Source organism: Hippocampus comes, unplaced genomic scaffold (genome assembly GCF_001891065.2).
Source record: "Hippocampus comes isolate QL1 unplaced genomic scaffold, H_comes_QL1_v1.1 scaffold85, whole genome shotgun sequence".
Taxonomy (NCBI): domain Eukaryota; kingdom Metazoa; phylum Chordata; class Actinopteri; order Syngnathiformes; family Syngnathidae; genus Hippocampus; species Hippocampus comes.
This window is the reverse complement of record NW_017805540.1, coordinates 5,348,829-5,371,390: the sequence shown is the minus strand read 5'-3', so window position 1 is coordinate 5,371,390 and position 22,562 is coordinate 5,348,829. Positions and strand designations below refer to the sequence as shown.

The 22,562-nt window shown below is 44.9% G+C and overlaps 1 long non-coding RNA gene and 14 other non-coding genes across 15 annotated transcripts; all 15 read right to left on the bottom strand.

The window, feature by feature from the left end:
- Positions 1-2,179: 2,179 nt before the first annotated feature.
- trnas-aga (transfer RNA serine (anticodon AGA)) lies at positions 2,180-2,261 on the bottom strand. The gene has a single exon. It is a non-coding gene; the product is annotated as a tRNA-Ser (tRNA).
- A 583-nt stretch (positions 2,262-2,844) lies between these two features.
- Positions 2,845-2,926, bottom strand: trnas-uga (transfer RNA serine (anticodon UGA)). Its single transcript has one exon. It is a non-coding gene; the product is annotated as a tRNA-Ser (tRNA).
- Positions 2,927-3,220: 294 nt separating this feature from the next.
- trnas-aga (transfer RNA serine (anticodon AGA)) lies at positions 3,221-3,302 on the bottom strand. Its single transcript has one exon. It is a non-coding gene; the product is annotated as a tRNA-Ser (tRNA).
- A 254-nt stretch (positions 3,303-3,556) lies between these two features.
- Positions 3,557-3,638, bottom strand: trnas-aga (transfer RNA serine (anticodon AGA)). The gene has a single exon. It is a non-coding gene; the product is annotated as a tRNA-Ser (tRNA).
- Positions 3,639-4,609: 971 nt separating this feature from the next.
- Positions 4,610-4,692, bottom strand: trnas-uga (transfer RNA serine (anticodon UGA)). The gene has a single exon. It is a non-coding gene; the product is annotated as a tRNA-Ser (tRNA).
- Positions 4,693-7,386: 2,694 nt separating this feature from the next.
- Positions 7,387-7,468, bottom strand: trnas-uga (transfer RNA serine (anticodon UGA)). Its single transcript has one exon. It is a non-coding gene; the product is annotated as a tRNA-Ser (tRNA).
- Positions 7,469-7,732: 264 nt separating this feature from the next.
- Positions 7,733-7,814, bottom strand: trnas-uga (transfer RNA serine (anticodon UGA)). Its single transcript has one exon. It is a non-coding gene; the product is annotated as a tRNA-Ser (tRNA).
- Positions 7,815-10,354: 2,540 nt separating this feature from the next.
- Positions 10,355-10,435, bottom strand: trnas-aga (transfer RNA serine (anticodon AGA)). The gene has a single exon. It is a non-coding gene; the product is annotated as a tRNA-Ser (tRNA).
- Positions 10,436-11,844: 1,409 nt separating this feature from the next.
- On the bottom strand, positions 11,845-11,927 carry trnas-uga (transfer RNA serine (anticodon UGA)). Its single transcript has one exon. It is a non-coding gene; the product is annotated as a tRNA-Ser (tRNA).
- Positions 11,928-12,202: 275 nt separating this feature from the next.
- On the bottom strand, positions 12,203-12,284 carry trnas-aga (transfer RNA serine (anticodon AGA)). The gene has a single exon. It is a non-coding gene; the product is annotated as a tRNA-Ser (tRNA).
- Positions 12,285-12,548: 264 nt separating this feature from the next.
- On the bottom strand, positions 12,549-12,630 carry trnas-uga (transfer RNA serine (anticodon UGA)). The gene has a single exon. It is a non-coding gene; the product is annotated as a tRNA-Ser (tRNA).
- A 272-nt stretch (positions 12,631-12,902) lies between these two features.
- On the bottom strand, positions 12,903-12,984 carry trnas-uga (transfer RNA serine (anticodon UGA)). The gene has a single exon. It is a non-coding gene; the product is annotated as a tRNA-Ser (tRNA).
- A 253-nt stretch (positions 12,985-13,237) lies between these two features.
- trnas-aga (transfer RNA serine (anticodon AGA)) lies at positions 13,238-13,319 on the bottom strand. The gene has a single exon. It is a non-coding gene; the product is annotated as a tRNA-Ser (tRNA).
- Positions 13,320-13,586: 267 nt separating this feature from the next.
- trnas-aga (transfer RNA serine (anticodon AGA)) lies at positions 13,587-13,668 on the bottom strand. Its single transcript has one exon. It is a non-coding gene; the product is annotated as a tRNA-Ser (tRNA).
- A 394-nt stretch (positions 13,669-14,062) lies between these two features.
- On the bottom strand, positions 14,063-15,203 carry LOC109521154 (uncharacterized). The gene is made up of 3 exons (XR_002169300.1): positions 15,096-15,203; positions 14,570-14,648; positions 14,063-14,491 (listed from the first exon to the last, which is right to left on the bottom strand). It is a non-coding gene; the product is annotated as an uncharacterized LOC109521154 (long non-coding RNA).
- Positions 15,204-22,562: the final 7,359 nt, after the last annotated feature.

Sequence of the window (22,562 nt, the reverse complement as noted above, 5' to 3'; positions counted from 1 at the left end):
AGTGCGACCTCTTATATACATATGCAACCTGTCATTCAAAGCCGGTATTTTTCCATCAAAAATGAAAACAGATAAAGTCATTCCAATTTTTAAAAGTGGAGAAAGACAATTCTTTACAAATTATAGACCAATATCACTGCTCCCACAATTCTCAAAAATATTCGACAAAATATTTTCTCGTAGACTTGATAACTTCAGAAGTAAACACGTGCTATTAAGTGAAAATCAATACGGCTTCAGAGAAAAAACGGACCACCTTAATGGCGTGTGGGCGCGAATGGTTGTTCGTTTCCGTGTGCCCTGCGACTGGCTGGCAACCGATTCAGGGTGTCCCCCCCACCTACTGCCCGAAAACAGCAGGGATAGGCCCCAGCACCCCCGCGACCCGAGTGAGGATCAAGCGGTTCGGAAAATGAATGAATGAATATCAGTTTCTTAATTAATTTGAGATATCAATAACATGATCACTGTCTGAAAATATCACACATAGTAACATTATATAAGGTAATTTAAACAGATGTGTTTTTTCAGGCGTGTATCAAATTGGGAGCCCTTTGCAGTAATCAGTGCCCAAGGAGTAGCTCTCACTTTCAAAATGGTCGGTGACCCATGAACTACAGATACGTAATATGTCTAGCATGTATGAAGACAAGCACTATATTTGTCTTCTATATAAGATAGAAGAAACTACAATGTAATTACTGTTTGACTGATATCATTCTTGCATGTGTACAAACCATTCAATTATTAATGAAGGCTTGGCAGGTTATCAATGATTTAAGTCATCCTGCTGATTCACGATCTTAGGAATATGGAATTTAATACAGTTAGACATTTAACTGATGGTGGAAGTGAACGAACCATCAAGGTCAGAAAATTGAAGTGTTTTTTTTTTTACTCACTTTTCACATGATATTGCAACATTCTGGATGAGTTCTGCACATTGTACATATGTAATTAATTTCCGACAGTGCTTATAAAATAAATATGTTTGCTTCTTTTAGAAACAAGGTCCAAGGAGTTACATGTAGACACATTGTAGAAAAACAATAGAATTCCATCCTTTACAAGGTCATCCTGTGAGCAAATCTTATATCATAAAAGCATGCTTATTGTAATTAGTTTTTTTCTGCTTTGTAGATAAAGGATTCATAGCTACATTTCAGCCTTAATTTGGTACTATAATTGCTTCAGAGTGGTATAAATTCCAGTTGTGTTCAGCTAATTTAAATGCATAATAACAAGTTGAACCCCTGTGGTGAAACACAGTAGCAACAGCTTCCCTGAGATTTGCTTCAGTTGATATCCGGGAAGCAATTATTAATGACAATTAGTAACCAGCAAAATGGTGAAATTATTTGTATTTGTTTTCTATCTTGGTGTTTTTGTGTTTGTTTTACAACTTATTGAATGTATTCAAGAAATGCAGTATATATAAAGAATATGAGACATTTGATATAAAAAGTAGAAAGAACAATTATATATATACAAACAGAAAGGTGTATAAATAGATAAGTACAGTACACATAAGGGTAAAAGTATTTGATGAGATGTAGATCTCTTCCTTTTCTTTGGTAATGAAAAAGGATCAATTTATATTTTTACACAACAAGGGGTCGGACTAGATAAGTTGTATACTTCTTCCTACTCCTTTGAGCATATAACTGTGATGATGTTTGTTTTACTTACTTTTTTTATTTTTCCTTTTGTAACTTTTGCTTGCCTTTTGTCAATCCGTCATTGTATTGTATGTTCAATAAACAATTAGAAAAAAAAAAAAAGCACAGCATTTCAGAAGATTTGGAGACACTATTTATACATGCTCCTGACAGGATTTGAACCTACGCTGAAAGATCCCAATGGATTTCAAGTCGATCACCTTAACCACTCGGCCACGACAACTGATTTGAGGTCTATTGGGTGAAATTTTTGTAGGAGAATAATTTTGATGGCCGCGTTTCACCCTGTGCCTGAGTCCTGGGACAATGGCTGCTATTTTGAGCCACAAATGTTGGCGTGGCCCCATGATTAAAATGATGGACAACAAATGCCATTTGTTCTCTCGACACAGGTTGAAGTGCTGTCGACAGGCAATGCAGTTTGGAGATTTGACATTCCAGATGCTGAGTCTGTCGAAGAGGAGCACAACATTTCAGAAAATGTTTCGCCAAGAGGTGACTGTTGTCGGAAGGATTAGAACCTACGCGGGAAGAACCCAATGGATTTCTAGGCCATCGCCTTAACCACTCGGCCACAACAACACAGATGCTGTTGCTATCGGTGACAGTTTTGTCGGAGAGTACTTAATTTTGAGTGCCGTGCAGGAGTCCTGAGACAATGGTGGCTATTTGGCACCACAAATGGTGGTGTCGCCCCACGGTGAAGATGATGGATGAGAAATGCAGTTTGGTCTGCCGACGCAGGTTGAAGTCCTGTCGACAGGGAATGGAGTTTGGCGATTTAACTTTAAACAAGCTGACTTTCTTCAAAAGAAGCACAACATTTAAGAAGAATTTTCTCCGGGGGGTGATCACTGTCAGCAAGATTTGAACCTACGCCGGAAAATCCAAATGGATTTCAAATCCATCGCCTTAACCATTCGGTCACGACAACTGATTTGATGTTTATTGGGTGACATTTTTGTAGGAGAATAATTTTGAGGGTCACGTTTCACCCTGAGGAATGAGTCCAGAGAAAATGGCAGTTATTTTGAGGCACAAATGTTGGCGTGGCCCAATGATTAAAATGATGGACAAGAAATGCAGTTTAGTCTCTCGACCCATGAAAGATGCTGACTCTGAAGAAGAGAGCCACATTTCAGAAAATGCTTCGCCGAGAGGTGATCGTTGTCGGCAGGATTTGAACCTACGCGGGAAGAACCCAATGGATTTCAAGTCCATCACGTTAACCACTCGGCCACGACAACTGATTTGATGTTTTTTGGGTGACATTTTTGTAGAAGAATAATGTTGAGGGTCGGCCTGAGCCCGAGTCCTGCAACAATGGCTGCTACTTTGCAGCACAAATGTTGGCATGGGCCTTGTGGTGAAGACGAAAGACAAGAAATGCAGTGGCCCCATGATTAAAATGGTGGCAATTTGGTCTCTCGATCCAAGTTGAAGTCCTGTCGACAGGCAATGCAGTTTGGAGATTTGACATGAAAGATGTTGACTCTGAAAAAGAGAAGCACATTTCAGAAAATGTTTCGCCAAGAGGTGACTGTTGTCGGAAGGATTTGAACCTACGCGGGAAAAAACCAATGGATTTCTAGTCCATCGCCTTAACCACTTGACCACGACAACACAGTTGTGGTTTTATCGGTGCCATTTTTGGAGGAGAGTACTTAGTTTTGAGCGCAGGATTTCTGAGACAATGGCAGCTATTTTGCACCACAAATGTTGGTGTGGCCCCATGATTAAAATGATGGCAGTTTGGTCTCTCGACCCAGGTTGAAGTCCTGTCGACAGGGGATGCAGTTTGGAGATTTGACATTAAAGATGCTGACTCTCTTCAAATGAACCACACCATTTCAGAAAAACTTTCTCCAAGAGGGGATCGTTGTCGGCAGGATTTGAACAAACGCGGGAAGAACCCAATGGATTTCTAGCCCATCGCCTTAACCACTCAGCCACGACAGCACTGATCTTTTCACTATAGGTGACATTTTTGAAGGAGAGTACTTAATTTTGAGTGCCGTGCAGGAGTCCTGAGACAATGGTGGCAATTTTCCACCACAAATTTTGGTGTGGCCCCATGGTGAACATGATGGATGAGAAATGCAGTTTGGTCTGCCGACGCAGGTTGAAGTCCTGTCGACAGGGAATGGAGTTTGGCGATTTGACATTAAACATGCTGACTCTCTTCAAAAGAAGCACAACATTTCAGAAAAATTTTCTCTGAGAGGTGATCGGTGTCAGCAGGATTTGAACCTACGCAGGAACAAACCAATGGATTTCTAATGGATCACCTTAACCACTCGGCCACGACTCATTTGACGTTTATTGGGTGACGTTTTTGTAGGAGAATAATTTTGAGGGTCGCGTTTCACCTTGTGCCCGAGTCCTGAGACAATCGCAGTTATTTTGAGGCACAAATGTTGACGTGGCCCCATGATTAAAATGATGGACAAGAAATGTAGTTTGGTCTCTCGAACCAGGTTGACGTCCTCTCGACAGGGAATGCAGTTTGGAGATTTGATATGAAAGATGCTGACTCTCTTCAAAAGAACGACAACATTTCAGAAAAATTTTCTCATAGAGGTGATCGTATTTGGCAGTATATGAACCTACGCAGGAAGACCCCAATGGATTACTAGTCCATCGCCTTAACCACTCGGCCATGGCAACACAGATGTTTTCGCTATCGGTTTTGTAGGAGAGTACTTAATTTTAGTGCCGTGCAGGAGTCCTGAGACAATGGTGGCTATTTTGCACCACAAATGTTGGTGTAGCCCCATGGTGAAGATGATGGATGAGAAATGCAGTTTGGTCTCCCGACGCAGGTTGAAGTCCTGTCAAAAGGGAATTGAGTTTGGTGATTTGACATGAAACATGCTGACTCTCTTCAAAAGAAGCACAATATTTCAGAAGAATCTTCTCCACAAGGTGATCGTTGTTGGCAGGATTTGAACCTACGCGGGGAAAATCCCAACAGATTTCAAGTCCATCACCTTAACCACTCGGCCATGACAACTGATTTGATGTCAATTCCTACACAGCCCCCCCCCCCCCCCCCCTTGGTGCCTCAGACCACCACTGTGATGCTAAATTAGCATCACAGTGGATGCTGGCATTAGCATTGCTAATGCCAGCATACAAGCCACTGGTGAAAGTCATCAAACCAGTGAGGAAGCAGGTCCGAGTGTGGCCTGAGGGGTCCACAGAGGCACTCCAAGACTGTTTCTCCACCACAGACTGGAGTGTGTTTAAACATGCAACCACTAACCTCAACGAGTACGCGGAGACTGTCACGTGCTACATGAGGAAGTGCATGGATGATGTCACGGTCACCAGAACCATCACCATCCGGGCCAATCAGAAGCCATGGCTGACAGGTGAGGTCCACAGGCTCCTGAGGGCTAGGAACACTGCCTTCAGAGCTGGAGACATGGTGGACCTCAGGACTGCCAGGGCCAACCTGTCACGAGGCATCAGACTGGCCAAGAGACAATTTTCAAGGAGGATTGCAGACCAGTTCAAGGACAGCAGAGACACCAGGAACCTGTGGATCCAGACCATCACGGACTACAAGCCCTCTCCGCACACCTGCGACAGCTCCATCTCTCTGCTGAACAAGCTGAACAACTTCTTCGCCCGTTTTGAGATAGACAACAACACCCCAGCACAGAAGACCCCACCTCCTCCTGGCGACCAGGTGCTGATGCTCTCTCAGGATAGTGTGAGGCATTCCCTCAGAAGAACAAACGTACGGAAAGAGGCAGGTCCTGACAACATTCCTGGTCGCGTCCTGCGAGACTGTGCTGAGGAGCTCACAGATGTTTCACAGACATCTTTAACACCTCACTGAGCCAGGATGTTGTCCCCACTTGTCTCAAAGCCACCACCATCATCCCGGTCCCGAAGAAGTCGTCCCCCTCCAGCTACAATGACTACCGCCCGATCGCACTCACCCCCATCCTCATGAAGTGCTTCAAGCGGTTAGTCATGCAGCACATAAATTCTGCCATCTCCCCCACCCTGGACCCCTACCAGTTTGCATATCGGCAGAACAGATCGACTGCAGACGCCATCTCCACCGCCCTCCACTCAGCCCTCACCCACCTGGAGACCAAGGACTCACACGTCACAATGCTGTTCATCGACTTCAGCTCAGCATTCAACACTATCATCCCGCATCAGCTCATCCACAAACTGGACCACCTGGGGCTCAACACCTCCCTGTGCAACTGGCTGTTGGACTTCCTGACGGAGAGACCACAGGCAGTTCGGGTCGGCAGCAACACCTCCAGCACCATCATGATGAACACAGGTGCCCCACAAGGATGTGTGCTGAGCCCCCTCCTCTTCACACTGCTATCCCACCACTGCACTCCTTCGTCCAGCTCCAATCTCTTCGTTAAGCTTGTGGATGACACGACTGTAGTGGGTCTCATCAACAACGACGATGTGACAATCTACAGGAGTGAGATGAGCAGGCTGGCCTTGTGGTGTAAAGACAACAATCTCCACCTGAATGTGGAGGAGACAAAGGAGATTGTTGTGGACTTCAGAAAGACGCACTCCCAGCATGCTCCACTGACCATTAACGGTGCCACAGTGGAGAGAGTGAGCAACACCAAGTTCCTGAGAGTGCACATCTCTGAAGACCTGTCCTGGAGCCACAATACCTCATCACTGGCCAAAAACGCCAACCAGCGCCTGTACTTCCTCCGCATACTGAGGAGAGCAAGAGCCCCGCCCCCCATCATGCAGACATTTTATACAGGTACCATTGAGAGCATCCTGTCCAGCTGCATCACTTTGTGGTATGGTGCTTGCACTGTGTCCTGCCAAAAGACTTTGCAGCGCACCCTGAGAGCAGCTCAGAAGATCATTGGTGTCTCTCTCCCCCTACTCGTGGACATTTACTCCTCCCGTCTCACCCGCCAAGCCATCCGGATTGCAGGTGACCCCACCCAGCCATCTCACAGCCTCTTCGGCCTGCTGCCATAGGGAAGGAGATTGAGGAGTCTCCGTGCTGGAACCAGCAGGCTCAAGAACAGTTTCTTCCACCAGGCGGTCAAGAGACTCAACTCCCTCCTTGTTCTGCCCGCACTCCCCGCCCTCTGCCTCTGCCCTACCCCTGCCTCCTGTCATAGACTATGACCCTCCCCTCATCATCTGACATCTGCGTATTGCACAATGCACGACCTCACTTTACCCACAACAGCCACAAGTGCCATTGTTTATGTTGTTTCTATTGTTTATATTGTCTATACCGTTTATACAGATTACATATTATGTGTTTTTATACAGTGTAGCTGCTATCTGTTCTCAGCTGTGTGTGTTAATGCACAGCTTGTTTGCATGTTTGCACAGAGGATTGAGAGGAAGAAATTTCATCTATGCTGCATGTCAGACATAAAGCATATTTGACAATAAAGATGACATTGACCTTTACCTATTCAGTGACATTTTTGTAGGAGAATAATTTTGAGGGTCTCGTTTCAGCCTGAGCCCGAGTCCTGCGACAATGGCTGCTACTTTGCAGCACAAATGTTGGCATGGCCTTGTGGTGAAAACGAAAGATAAAGAAATGCAGTTTGGTCTCTCGACCCAAGTTGAAGTCCTGTCGACAGGACATGCAGTTTGGAGATTTGACATTAAAGATGCTGACTCTCTTCAAAAGAACCACAACATTTCAGAAACATTTTCTCCAAGAGGTGATCGTTGTCGGCAGGATTTGAACCTGCGCGGGAAGAACCCAATGGATTTCAAATCCATCGCCTTAACCACTCGGCCACAACAACACACTTATGTTCTTATCGGTGACATTTTTGGAGGAGAGTACTTAGTTTTGAGCACAGGATTTCTGAGACAATGGTGACAATTTTGCACCACAAATGTTGGTGTGGCCCCATGGTGAAGATGATGGATGAGAAATGCCGTTTGGTCTCTTGACCCAGGTTGAAGTCCTGTCGACAGGGAATGCAGTTTGGATGTTTGCCATTAAAGACGCTGACTCTCTTCAAAAGAACCACAACATTTCAGAAGAACTTTCTCCGCGAGGTGAACGTTGTCGGCAGGATTTGAACCTACGCTGGAAAATCCCAATGGATTTCAAGTCCATCTCCTTAACCACTCGGCCACGACAACTGATTCGATGTTTATTGGGTGACGTTTTTGTAGGATAATAATTTTGAGGGTCTCGTTTCACCCTGAGCCCGAGTCCTGAGACAATGGCGGCTATTTTTTACCACAAATGTTGGCGTGGCCCCATGATTAAAATGATGGACAAGAAATGCCATTTGGTCTCTCGATATTCTCACCGAGGTGATCGTTGTGGGCAGGATTTGAACATCCGCGGGAAGAACCCAATGGATTTCTAGTCCATCACCTTAACCACTGGGCCATGACAACACAGTTGTTTTTACGATAGGTGACATTTTCGTAGGAGAGTACTTAATTTTGAACTCCGTGCAGGAGTCCTGAGACAATGGTGGCTATTTTGCACCACAAATGTTGGTGTGGCCCCATGGTGAAGATGATGGATGAGAAATGCAGTTTGGTCTGCCGACGCAGGGTGAAGTGCTGTCGTCAGCGAATGGAGTTTGGCGATTTGACATGAAACATGCTGACTCTCTTCAAAAGTAGCAGAATATTTCAGAAAAATTTTCTCCACGAGGTGATCGTTGTTGGCAGGATTTGAACCTAAGCGGGGAAAATCGCAACAGATTTCAAGTCCATCACCTTCACCACTGGGCCACGACAACTGATTTGATGTTCATTCCTACACAGCCCTCCCCCTCCCCCACCTTGGTGGCTCAGACCACCACTGATGCTAATGCCAGCATACAAGCCACTGGTGAAAGTCATCAAACCAGTGAGGAAGCAGGTCCGAGTGTGGCCTGAGGGGTCCACAGAGGCACTCCAAGACTGTTTCTTCACCACAGACTGGAGTGTGTTTAAACATGCAACCACTAACCTCAACGAGTACGCGGAGACCGTCACGTCCTACATGAGGAAGTGCATGGATGATCTCACGGTCACCAGAACCATCACCATCCGGGCCAATCAGAAGCCATGGCTGACAGGTGAGGTCCACAGGCTCCTGAGGGCGAGGAACACTGCCTTCAGAGCTGGAGACATGGTGGACCTCAGGACTGCCAGGGCCAACTTGTCACGCGGCATCAGACTGTCCAAGAGACAATTTTCAAGGAGGATTGCGGACCAGTTCAAGGACCATAGAGACACCAGGAACCTGTGGCGGGGGATCCAGACCATCACGGACTACAAGCCCTCTCTCGCACACCTGCGACAGCTCCATCTCTCTGCTGAACAACCTGAACAACTTCTTCGCCCATTTTGAGATAGACAACAACACCCCAGCACAGAAGACCCCACCTCCTCCCGGTGACCAGGTGCTGACGCTTTCTCAGGATAGTGTGAGACGTTCCCTCAGAAGAACAAACGTATGGAAAGCGGCAGGTCCTGACAACATTCCTGGTCGTGTCCTGCGAGATTGTGCTGAGGAGCTCACAGATGTTTCACAGACATCTTGAACACCTCACTGAGCCAGGCTGGTCTCCCCACTTGTCTCAAAGCCACCACCATCATCCCGGTCCCGAAGAAGTCGTCCCCCTCCAGCTACAACTACTACCGCCCGGTCGCACTCACCCCCATCCTCATGAAGTGCTTCGAGCGGTTAGTCATGCAGCACATAAATTCTGCCATCTCCCCCACCCTGGACCCCTACCAGTTTGCATATCGGCAGAACAGATCGACTGCAGACGCCATCTCCACCGCCCTCTACTCAGCCCTCACCCACCTGGAGACCAAGGACTCACACGTCACAATGCTGTTCATCGACTTCAGCTCAGCATTCAAGACATTTACTCCTACCGTCTCATCCGCCAAGCCATCCGGATTGCAGGTGACCCCACCCAGCCATCTCACAGCCTCTTCGGCCTGCTGCCATAGGGAAGGAGATTGAGGAGTCTCCGTGCTGGAACCAGCAGGCTCAAGAACAGTTTCTTCCACCAGGCGGTCAAGAGACTCAACTCCCTCCTTGTTCTGCCCGCACTCCCCGCCCTCTGCCTCTGCCCTACCCCTGCCTCCTGTCATAGACTATGACCCTCCCCTCATCATCCGACATCTGCGTATTGCACAATGCACGACCTCACTTTACCCACAACAGCCACAAGTGCCATTGTTTATGTTGTTTCTATTGTTTATATTGTCTATACTGTTTATACTGTTCAGATTACATATGATGTCTTTTTGTACAGTGTAGCTGCTATCTGTTCTTAGCTGTGTGTGTTAATGCACAGCATGTTTGCATGTTTGCACTGAGGATTGAGAGGAAGAAATTTAATCTATGCTGCGTGTCAGACATAAAGCATATTTGACAATAAAGATGACATTGACCTTGACCTATTCAGTGACATTTTTGTTGGAGAATAATTTTGAGGGTCGCGTTTCACCCTGAGCTCGAGTCCAGAGACAATGGCAGTTATTTTGAGGCACAAATGTTGGCGTGAACCCATGATTAAAATGATGGACAAGAAATGCAGTTTGGTCTCTCGACCCAGGTTGAAGTCCTGTTGACAGGGAATGCAGTATGGAGATTTGACATTTAAGATGCTGACTCTGACAAAGAGAAGCACATTTCAGAAAATGCTTCTCCGAGAGGTGATCGTTGTCAGCAGGATTTTAACCTACGTGGAAGAACCCAATGGATTTCTAGTCCATCGCCTTCACCACTCAGCCACGACAACACAGTTGTTTTCGCTATAGATGACATTTTTGTAGGAGAGTACTTAATTTTGAGGGCCGTGCAGGACCCCTGAGACAATGGCGGCTATTTTGCACCACAAATTTTCTGCTTGGCTCTCGACGAAGGCGGACGTTTTTTGCTCTGCTCCTGTCCCCCCTGCTTCCCCCTCGGCTGCCGGGTATACCCTAGATCCTGGAGGAAGCGGAGAATGGTGTGCCTGTCAATACTGTCCGTTGAGGAGGAGGAAGACATCTACATTATTGGCCTTCTGATAGCAGGTATGCTGCTGTTTGGTGTTAGCAGTTTCCTGATCTATCGCAAAATTCAACCGACGGGAGCGGCTTTATTGGAAGTAGAAGCTGCCGGTCTTTTTGGGATGGCACGGCGCGGATGTACAACACTCAGACTCAAGTGATGACTGAGCTCAACCGCAAATGGATGCGGTTTTGGAGCGTCTCCGTATGATGGTTATCAACTGGAGAAATTGAATCTGTGCATCGGAAAGTAATGGCGGATTTGGCTGATCGGCGCCAGTGAAGGTTTACAGCCACGGACTCAAGGCCACCTGAAATTGTTGGCCGCCGTCCCTCCAAAACAAACAACGCTATTTGGAATCTTTCCCCTGGATGGAAGTACGCACGGAAGCTAGTGACCCCACCATCGCCCCCTCCTTCTCGGCCATGTACTGATAAGCCGGGACTGTCTCCATGAGCAGACCTTGACGAAGCAGCTGTGGCCTTGACGCACACACAACCAGACTATCACACGCGCATAGACATCCTTATCATCACCGCCTTCATCGTTCCTTTTTTTTTTTTTCTCCGTGACGTGACTTGATCTGCTGTGCGCTAGACGGACTGGCAGCACGCCGGTCGGGCCGCGTCGCGCTCCCCCTCCCCCCCCACCCCATCCATGCGCCCCCTCATTACATGTTATGTCTTGTGACTTGTAACTGTCATATGCTTTGATGTGCATCGGGTATTTTTTTCTCCTAGACTTAAATTATCCTCAGAAGAGGATAGTTCGAGCATGGGCTTTTTTTTCCCCTCGCATTCCCTTGTGTTTACTTTCTAAGTAAGATCTTGGGGCGCTGTACATATGGCGAGTACCGACAGGCCCTTCGCACTGTATCCCATGTTCGTCATTGTTTTTCATGTTTCTTGTGCAGAGCGTGCCTGTTAAGTCCAGTTACCCCATGGGGATAAATAAAGTTTCCTGAATCTGAATCTGAATCTGAAAATGTTGGTGTGGCCCAATGATTAAAATGATGGACAAGAAATGTAGTTTAGTCTCTCGACCCAGGTTGAAGTCCTGTCGACAGGGAATGCAGTTTTGAGATTTGACATGAAAGATCCTGACTCTGTCGAAGTGGAGCACAACATTTCAGAAAATGTTTCTCCGAGAGGTGATCATTGTCGGCAGGATTTGAAACTATGCGGGGAAAATCCCAATGGATTTCAAGTCCATCGCCTTAACCACTCGGCCACGGCAACTGATTTGAGATCTATTGGGTGATGTTTTTGTAGGAGAATAATTTTGAGGGTCTCGTTTCATCCTAAGCCCGAGTCCAGAGACAATGGCAGTTTTTTGCACCACAAATGTTGGCGTGTCCCCATGATTAAAATGATGGGCAAAAATGCAGTTTGGTCTCTCGACCCAGGTTGAAATCCTGTCAACAGGGAATGCAGTTTGGAGATTTGACATTCAAGATGCTGACTCTCTTCAAAAGAACCACAACATTTCAGAAAATGTTTCTCTGAGAGATGATCGCCGTCAGCAGGATTTGAACCTACACGGGAAGAACCCAATGGAGTTCTAGTCCATTGCCTTAACCACTTGGCCACAACAGCACAGAATTTTCACTATAAGTGACATTTTTGGAGGAGAGTACCTAATTTTGAGCGCAGGATTCCTGAAACAATGGCGGCTATTTTGCACCACAAATGTTGGTGTGGCCCGATGATTAAAATGATGGACAAGAAATGCAGTTTAGTCTATCGACCCAGGTTGAAGTCCTGTCGACAGGGAATGCAGTTTTGAGATTTGACATGAAAGATCCTGACTCTGTCGAAGAGGAGCACAACATTACAGAAAATGTTTCTCCGAGAGATGATCGTTGTCGGCAGGATTTGAACCTACGCGGGAAGAACCCAATGGATTTCAAGTCCATCGCCTTAACCACTCGGCCACGACAACTGATTTGACGTTTATTGGGTGACATTTTTGTAGAAGAATAATTTTGAGGGTCTCAGCCTGAGCCCGAGTCCTGTGACAATGGCTGCTACTTTGCAGCACAAATGTAGCATGGCCTTGTGGTGAAAACGAAAGATAAAGAAATGCAGTTTGGTCTCTCGACCCAAGTTGAAGTCCTGTCGACAGGGAATGCAATTTTGAGATTGGACATCAAAGATCCTGATTCTGTCGAAGAGGAGCACAACATTTCAGAAAATGCTTCTCCGAAAGGTGATCGTTGTCGGCAGGATTTGAACCTACGCGGGAAGGACCCAATGGATTTCAAGTCCATCGCCTCAACTACTCGGCCACGACAACACACTTGTGTGCTTATCGTTGACATTTTTGGAGGAGAGTACTTAATTTTGAGCGCAGGATTTCTGAGACAATGGCGGCTATTTTGCACCACAAATGTTGCTGTGGCCCATGATTAAAATGATGGCAGTTTGGTCTGTCCACCCAGGTTGAAGTCCTGTCGACAGGGCATGCAGTTTGGAGATTTGACATTGAAGATGTTGACTCTGTAGAAGAGGAGCACAACATTACAGAAAATGTTTCTCTGAGAGATGATCGTTGTCGGCAGGATTTGAACCTACGCGGGAAGAACCCAATGGAGTTCTAGTCCATCGCCTTAACCACTCAGCCACGACAACACAGTTGTTGTTATTGTAGGTGACATTTTTGTCCGAGAGTGCCTAATTTTGAGGGCCGTGCAGGAGTCCCGGGACAATGGCTGCGACTTTGCACCACAAATGTTGGCGTGGGCTCGTGGTGAAAACGAAAGACGAGAAATGCAGTTTGGGCTCTCGACCCAGGTGGAAGTCCTGTCAACAGGGAATGCAGGTTGGAGATTTGACATGAAAGATGCTGACTCTGACGAAGAGAAGCACATTTCAGAAAATGTTTTTCTGAGAGGTGATCGTTGTCGGCAGGATTTGAACCTACGCGGGAAGAACCCAATGGATTTCTAGTCCATCGCCTTAACCACTCGGCCACGACAACACACTCGTTTTGTTATAGGTGACAATTTTGTTGGAGAAATTTCTTCCCTGTCAGTGCAAACATGCAGGGGCTCCGTCGTACAAATAGTTCCTGGACTGATATCACAAAAGATTCAATTGAAGCACAAACTCGGAGTAATTATCTGGGAGTAAATCAGAGTGCCCTTGTTGATTAACCCCCCCCCCTTCTTTTTTCCATTTTTGGTTGGGTGGATGCCACACAGCCATCAATTTTTTTTTACAACCAACTAGTCATACTGCATTCTAAAAAAAAGCTTCAATACATCAATAATATTTTGCAGTTTTATTTTTCTGCCCACTGTTAGGAGCTTATACGTTTAACCAGGTCTCATCTCTTCAGTAAAATAGAAATTACATGGCTCATATAATCCTATTATCAAGTCGGATTCTTGTCCCTCTGGCACACAAACACCGACAAAATAGCATATTTGTTCATCAGGATTTTGGTTTTTACTGATAATTCATCATTTCGATTAAATGCAAACACTTTTTAAACATGCAGCAGAAAGTAGTTGAAGTGCTCAAGGAGCAGTCCAGACACCTTAAATGCACAAACATATTTATGATGGAAAACTCTTTCTGACACAAGATCGCGACAGAGCGTTTCGATCAAGAATCGGCAAACGTCAACTATAAGATGCACAGGAGACCATTTGAATGCTTAAAAGACAGTATAAGTTTTTTGTTGCTTTCTTTTTCTTTTTTTCTTTTCTTTCAAGCTTTGCATGTGGCAAGTCCGTAACCCAGGCAAGCCCACTCGTTGGTCATCTCCATGAATCCAGGTCCGCTGGCCAGTCCGCTAGCTGAAGGAAAAATGAAAACACATTAGGGTTAGCATGGTATTGCTTAAAATGTCTCTCCCTTGCATGTGAGTGGCTAACCTGAGAGCAGATCGTACAGGTTGCAATAGTTGAGGCCGTTGTCCAGAAGGCTGGTGAATCCCAGAGAGGTGGACTGGCCCTGTGTACAACCCCCCACAAAAACACTCATTGTCAAACATTTAGCCTGTGATCACCAAAATGATCTCCAAACACTTGAATATTATTGCAACTTAATCTAACGTCGTCACCCTAGACAGCTTACAGATGACTGCGTTTCAGAGGAAACACTCTGCTCACAACCAAGACTGAACTTAGCTCCTCCCTGACACAGAGCTTGTCTCTCGGTCAAGATATATCATTCATATATACTCCCTTGATGCCAATTTCTGTATAGACAATGTTAAGTAGGGTGTTTCGGAAAGACCACAACAACTGCAAATTTTCAGCAAAACAATTTCAAGACAAGTGCGGAGCTACGTGGAGACACAAGTAGTCTCTTGACACCATCTTGTGGCATGTAAAGACGATTACAAATGGCATTCATGACTACAAGACCACACAATGTAATAAGAGTGGGTGGACGTACGGACACCCTGCATCCTCCGGTCATGAGAGTGGAGCTGAAGGTGAAGGTGATGTTCTCAACCGCCAGGCCGTCGATGGAACTGTGGTTAGCGATGAGGCCCAAAGGAGTGCCGGCTACCAGCTGGAGGAACGATTGGAATGTTTAAATCTGTGGAAATGTCATTTGATTTGGATTTCTTGCCACGTTTTCTGATGGGGCGTCCAAATTGCTCTCATGGACCGTCACATCAAGAAAAATGGAAGAAAGATGATGTGTTTTTGGGAAACATACGAAAACCAATGCAAAACTGCATTCTGGCGGTCAACAAAGCACGTGTTGTGGTTTAAAAAAGGCATGATGTCTTTTCTATTGTTCTTTGAGCTGACAATATTTTTTTAACATTCAAGTTTAAAAATGTTAAAATGTAGTGTGATATTGTGTTGTTACAAATTCGATTCTCTTTCATCCATCCATCCATTATGGGTGCCACTTCTCCTCACGAGGCTCGCAGCTGTGTTGGAGCCTATCCTAGCCGCCTTCGGGCAGCAAGTACACCCTGAACTGGTTGCCAGCCATTCACAAGGCATACAGAGACGAACCACCATCCACGGTCACACTCACACCAAGCGACAATTTAGAGTGTTCCATTCACCTGCCATGCATGTGTTTGGAAACCGCAGTACCCGGAAAAAAACCCACATAGGCACAGGAAGAACATGCACACTCCACACAGGAAAACCGGGGCCTGGAATCTAACCTATGATCTCTTCACTGCGAGGCAAACATGCTAACCAGCCTCTTCGATTCTTTTTTTCATTTTTAATTATAAAATGGTGTGACAAATTTCCATTTCATTCAAAAAAAACCTCGAAAGTACTTCGAGCAGAGGTGAGCAAACTACGGCCCGTGGGCCAAATGCAGCCCATTGGTCTCTTTAATCCGGCCCGCCGAAGGTTGGTACACAATTAAGGTTCGATGTAAATGATTGCATTCATTTCATTTGGACTTGTAATGACAGGCATTTCAACGCCAGGTGGCGCAGTTACTTGAAGTTGCAGAGCACAGGGAGGGAGGGGGAGGCGGTACGGAAGCCCGCAGTAGTGCCAACTCAAGCAACTCCGGCTCGATACGACGGAATAAGTGTGTCGGCGCTGCTATTTTCTGTCATTGGATCCAAAACAGTGACATGCAAGTTACTCTTTGTTGCAGTGAGTTTTACTGTAATTGCGAACATTTTTACGTCCTGTCGATCATGGCATGATCAATGAAGAGGAACAGTAATGGCCACGGAAGAGAAAGTGAAGTTTACCTGATTAAACGAAGCGGGTTACAAAGTACGAAACATTCAGGAGACGCTGGGAGTCTGAAAGACTCAAATGTACGAGACTTTGAAAAACGAGAAAGCGATTCTTGCTCAGTCCGATTCTGGCTATTTCCATGCCCAGAGTGAATTGCTTGCGGCTCGACGGACAGTCTAGTAAATAAATGTTTCCTGGAATGGTTTGACTGTTATCGTGCTAAAAACTTTCCGCAAACTGGACCGCTAAAAAGAGAGGAAGCGAGTCCCAGAGCGCTAACTATGAGCATCGAAGACTGTGAAGCGTCCCGTGGCTGGCTTCAAAAGTTCGTTGCGCGACATCAGCTGAGCAACGCTGTCATGTGTGGTGATCGAGGGGAGGTCAAGTCAGAGACAATGAGTGAGTGGAAAGAAAAAACACCAGGTCTCTTACACGTCTCATTTTGTAGCAAATAGTCCTAACTTTGTTATATTTTGTCATATACTGTACTTGTACTGTGTGCTGCAGTTTTTGGCCAATATATTGTTGTACTTTGTTGCTTGTGTTGTCACATGTATGTTGTTAGCATACTTGGATGTTCATACAGGACATATACCATAGTTGTTTCACTGTTCTCATTAAAAAAGAAAAAGTATGGGAATACTTTTATGCTTTTGTTCTGTTGATGTTTGGTGTGGATTGTCAACATACATTTTTCTTATATGTACCGTATCTTGTCCTGACCCGGCCCACCTGTCAAATTTAGAAATCAATGTGGCCCCCGAGCCAAAAAGTTTGCCCACCCCTGATTTAGAGTCATGTCTTGTAAAATTTAACTCTTCTGTTTTTAAATTGTCATGAGTTGAATAAAAATAGCCAATATCACGTAACATACAAAGTACAGGATGTTAAAAAACTCGTATGATCTTAACTCTATTTTTATTTTTACAATTTAAAATCAGTTCACAAAACGTTCAAAGTACATATTTTTAATATAAAAAAAATACTGTGCGATCTTTCAAAAAACTCGGAAATTTTTTTCATACCGGTAAATTTCAGCTTGCAGAGAGCCGTAAATGGTATTTTCAACACACACGTGTGAAAACAAGATTACCATGTAGTGACACTTTTTGCAGCCAAACATGGGGTTGAAGGCTTGGATCTGCTGCATCAATTTGGTGCTGACCTCTGCACACGGTGAAGAAAATAGCCTAAAGGTACACAGACGATATCACATTACGTGTGTGTGTGTGTGTGTGTGTGTGTGTGTGTGTGTGTGTGTGTGTGTGTGTGTGTGTGTGTGTGTGTGTGTGTGTGTGTGAATGTACATGCAAACTGTGCAAAGGGAGGCCGGAACCAGAATCAAACTCTGCAGCTCTGCAGTGTGAGGCCGACGTGCTAACCAGTTGACTACCATGCCACTTTTTGTATGTATACGCACGCACACACACACACACACACACACACACACACACACACACACACACACACACACACATAAAATGAGTGACATTGGGCATCTAGATAAAATATCAACCTGAAATGCACTCTCACCTTTAGAGGTCAACTTAGTTTGACCTTCTCTGTACTTTGGAATGTAATGCCTTTGTCTTGCTCAGGTCTTCCGTACTTTTCCACAACGTATTGCTCTCGAACAAGGAACTGAATTGCAACATTGCAGAGACAACCACTCCTATGCCTTTCTGTGATTCTTCCAGTTACTCTTTTGCAAAATGCTAAGCTGAGTGGCCACATTGAAATGGTGAGCTTCAGTTGATCAATTCTTGATCAAAAGTGATGTCTTTGTCACATGATGTGAAAAGGTGAACAGTATAATTCCAACTGAGAGACACAGTGACTGGAGGAGTCACAGAAAGGCACGAAAGTGGTCTTCGCTGGATTCTTTTTTTTTTTTTTTTTTGCTGTTTCTCAAAAGTTTAGAAAAGCTCAAATGAAGTTGACTATTTAAGGTTTTAGATTCATCCTGCAATTTCACGTTCGCGATCAGTGCATATTCTGTAAATAGCGTACATATTGATAATACATAGTAAGTTTTACCAGAGAGTTCTGCAGAAGGCGTGGTAGGGCACAGGAACAGGCATGGCGGCTGCAAGGGCGACGAGTCCAGCGAGTAGAATGAGAGTCTTCATGGCGGCAGGTGGAGGCGTTTCTTGCTCTTCCTGAGCTCAAAGAGAATCTGCGCTTGGACAAATGCCGGCCAGATGTTTCTTATAAAGCCGTTTGATGCAGGCTCACGCGCTCGGCTCAATGACGGCCTGCTAATAGATTAAGCACGCAGTTAGTTACAGTATTATTATTAATAAATGACCTGACATGGAGATCGTCTTTTATCTCCAACTCTCTGTCTTACATTATCTCTGCATAAACATGCAAGGTAGGTTAATTGGACGCTCCAAATTGTCCTGAGGATTGTGATTATGAGCAGGAATGGTTGTTTGTCTATGTGTGCTCTCCGATTGGCTGGCAACAAGTTACGGGTGTATCCCGCCTACTGCCCGAAGACAGCTGGGATAGATGGATGGATTATTAGGCATTCTTTTCTGTACCCGGTATATAATCTGATCCATTTAATGTTCTGGTTAAAATTTTATATGAATGTTCTGCTCATTTTCATCAGAATCAGAATCAGAATCCGAATCATCTTTATTGGCCAAGTATGTAGAACACACAAGGAATTTGTCTTCAGTATAACACGCTGCATTAGTATCATCATAAACAAGGACATGACAAATAAATATGGAAAAATTAAGTATGGAAGGACATTTCGTAATGTAAGTGAACCGTCGTGCGGTGGTACCACCCTGTGACAACTGTGAGACAATGTGCAAAGTATCAAGCAGAGCGAAAGTGATCAGTGGTAGAATACAATACTATAACAGTTGTGCAGTTGGTGCAGAAAATCATTGAACCATTTTAAAGTGACCAGTAGCAGTATTTGTAGGACAAGAAGTGTGCAATTGTGCAGATGTCCTTGAGCGCTTTGAAGTGTCTGGTGCGGTGGAGTATACGTCAGTGACTGTTTAGGGAGTTAAAGCTAGACGAAAGAAGCTGTTCAAGTGTCTGCTGGATTTGGTGCGCATGGATCGGTAGCTCCTGCCTGAGGGGAGTAGCTGGAAAAGGTGGTGGGCAGGGTGCGGGGGATCCAGTAGAATTTTCCGTGCATGTAATATTTTATGGTTTATGTTAATTTTCCTGTCTGTAACTTGTAATGTTGCAAGTTGATTTTTGTGGCAAAGCATGTGTATGATTTCATCCATCCATCCATTTTCCAGTAAGCTTTATCCTCACAGTGTCGTGGAGGTGCTATAGTCTATCCCAGTTGTCTCCAGGCAGTAGGCGGCGGCCTGAACCAGTTGCCAGCCAATCGCAGGACACACAGAGACGAACAACCATCCATGCTCACACTCACACCTAGGGACAATTCAGAGTGTTTGTATGATTTCAATGTAATTGAATTCATTTATTCATTTAGTAGTTTTAATTTAACATTTTTACTGAACTTTGTCATTTCTGTAACGTTGTGTTTGTTTTGACTGTAGCAAGAGTACACTTTTGGTGAATCACATTTACATTCGGATGCGGATCAATGAATTTAATCCTCCAAAGTTTGAGTTTTGTTCTTTGCTCTATGCTGTGGCATGGGCATAATTTCATTACATTTATGTTAACGTCTGCCAGCCCCCCACCCAAAAAATTCCAAAATGGCACAGTAAAGGATATCTTAATCTAGTACAGTATAGTAGTAAATTATCCTAAGTATAAATTGAAATGAATTGCACTCTTGCTCCAATTGTCTTTGTATTGATGAATGTATTTTTGAGGTTGTAAGCGCTAACTCTATCACGTGCTATGGTTTCTTGCATTGTATTGTTTCATATATATATATATATACATATATCGATGGTATTGTTAATATTTTTAACATGTATGAAAAGAAATGAATATATATATATATATATACACACACTGTATATGTTTTTAATGGTTGTAGGATGTGAGTGGGACACAGTTTGTGGGTATTTTTTTTTCTGTTGACTGCTGAAAAATGGTGAATTTGCATTGTTGTGTGAGACAACCACAACGATTTGACTGCGTGGACTTCTCTCACAAATTTAGCCGACTCCAGCGAAGTGTCTCATAATTTTGGCGTGGGTGAATCTGTTTGCGGTTAGTGTGTCGACCTCACAGTGCAGAGGTCGTGGATTCGATCCCGGCTCCAGCCTTCCTATATGGAGTTTGCATGTTCCCCCGTGCCTGCGTAGGTTTTCTCTGGGTACACCGGTTTCTTCCCACATTTCAAAAACATGTGTGGCAGGTTAATGGAACACTCGAAATTGTCCCTAGGTGTGAGTGTGAGCATCTCTGTGTGCCCTGCGATTGACTGGCAACCTGGTCAGGGTGTCCCCCGCCGACTGCCCAAACACAGCTAGGATAGGCTCCAACCCCCCTCGCGACCCTTGTAAGGATAAAAGCAGATCGGAAAAAGGATGGATGGATGAATCTGTTTGTTCATTCCAGATTATCCACAGAACACCATAGAAAATTACTCTCTGAGGCAATGAGGGATGGAAGAAAAGGAAGCAAACACATTTTGTGATATTACTATTCGACCTGTGATGTGATGCTCTAAATAGCCATAGCGACCATGCAAAACAAATCCACGAGATTCCGACAAAACCAAGAAGTGATGGTTTTTGGCCTTGAAGTTTCTTTAGATTCTCTCCATCTTTTGAAGTCTGAATTCCTTGCTACTGGTAATTGAATTGAAAATGACACACACTGACACAAAGTTGTTATTGAAGAGAAGTCATATGTCACAATGAGCATGCACAACAAGTATAAAATTGCGTTATTCTTGCTGGCACGCCTGACTGTCATCCGCACATCAGCTGATCCTGACATGCAGCATTTGATCAATGAGGCCAGTGCAGCGAGGTGGGAGCAGTTGGGGACTTCACGGGACCTCCTGACAGAGGTTAATGATGACCAACCACAAGGCCTCAATTCTGGCTGCCTGGCTGTAAACCAAATAAATCCAATTATTAAAAACTGATCAAATAGTGTTAAAACTATCCATTGAACTGTATCATCGCTGATACAATTGTTAAGGGGAGGCCCGCATGCATGGATCATTGTGATATAATTTGGCCAAGAATGGTAAAGTCAGAAGAAAATAATAATTCTGTTTAAACAATTTTTCGTGATTTATAGTTTTAAGCATTCACCATAAAAGCAGCGTAGGAGCTCCACAGTGGCCATTCCCACAGTATTTTCAGATCTCCTTGCACTTGGCCACAAATCATTTGTAGGAAAAGACACCGTCTTTAGAATATACATTTATATGTGTATGTATATATATACATATATCGTTATGGTTGGGATCGCACTTTCCATGAGACTTTCAGGTGGTACTTCACATAGTCGTTGTAATCGGTTTCTAGGTTGCCCAGCTTTCATTCTCGCCATGATCTTAGCTTTCGTATCAGTTGCTGCCTCGCTCAGCATTTCATTCATTGGGGCTGGCCTCCCGTTCTCATCATCTGCATTCATTGGGGCTTGCCTCCCAATCTCTGGTATGACCTCCTCCTCTGATCTGGCAGCCTGGGGCCCTTCACCGTGGACCCTGCGTTGTACCTCGTCAATCTCAAGTTGTGACAGCAATTGCCGTTTGTGGATGTTGGAATACTGAGCTACTAGTTGTTTAACCATTCAGCCTGCATTCTCTGCATGTAACCCCTCTGACGAGGGTTGCTTGAGTAGTAGCATTCCAACAGAGCCATGTTATCGCATCTCGCCCATCTCCGCTTTGTTCCAGTAGCCCATTTTTCATCAAGGTGCTCTGGTTCCCCAGCACCTGACGCAGACCTTGTTTGGCCGGGCGACGTCTGAGCCGGCATGTCATTCATTTTATTGTCTCTCATCATTGCATGAGGTAGGCATTAGCGTGAAGGACCCACACTGGATGGTGTTATGTGCTCATTTTTGCCCCAGGCGGGATTCGAACCACCGTCTCCCGTACGCCAAACCGATGCCTTACCAACTGAGCTATCCAGCCGCCTTGTTGTATCAGGTGAACAGGACCCTAAGAGCCTTCGTTGCGAACTCGATGAGGATGTGGAAAACCACACTTAAACCCAATGGCAAGCCACTTACCCAAGTGTCCATCAAATGTGGCATATACCAAGGTGAT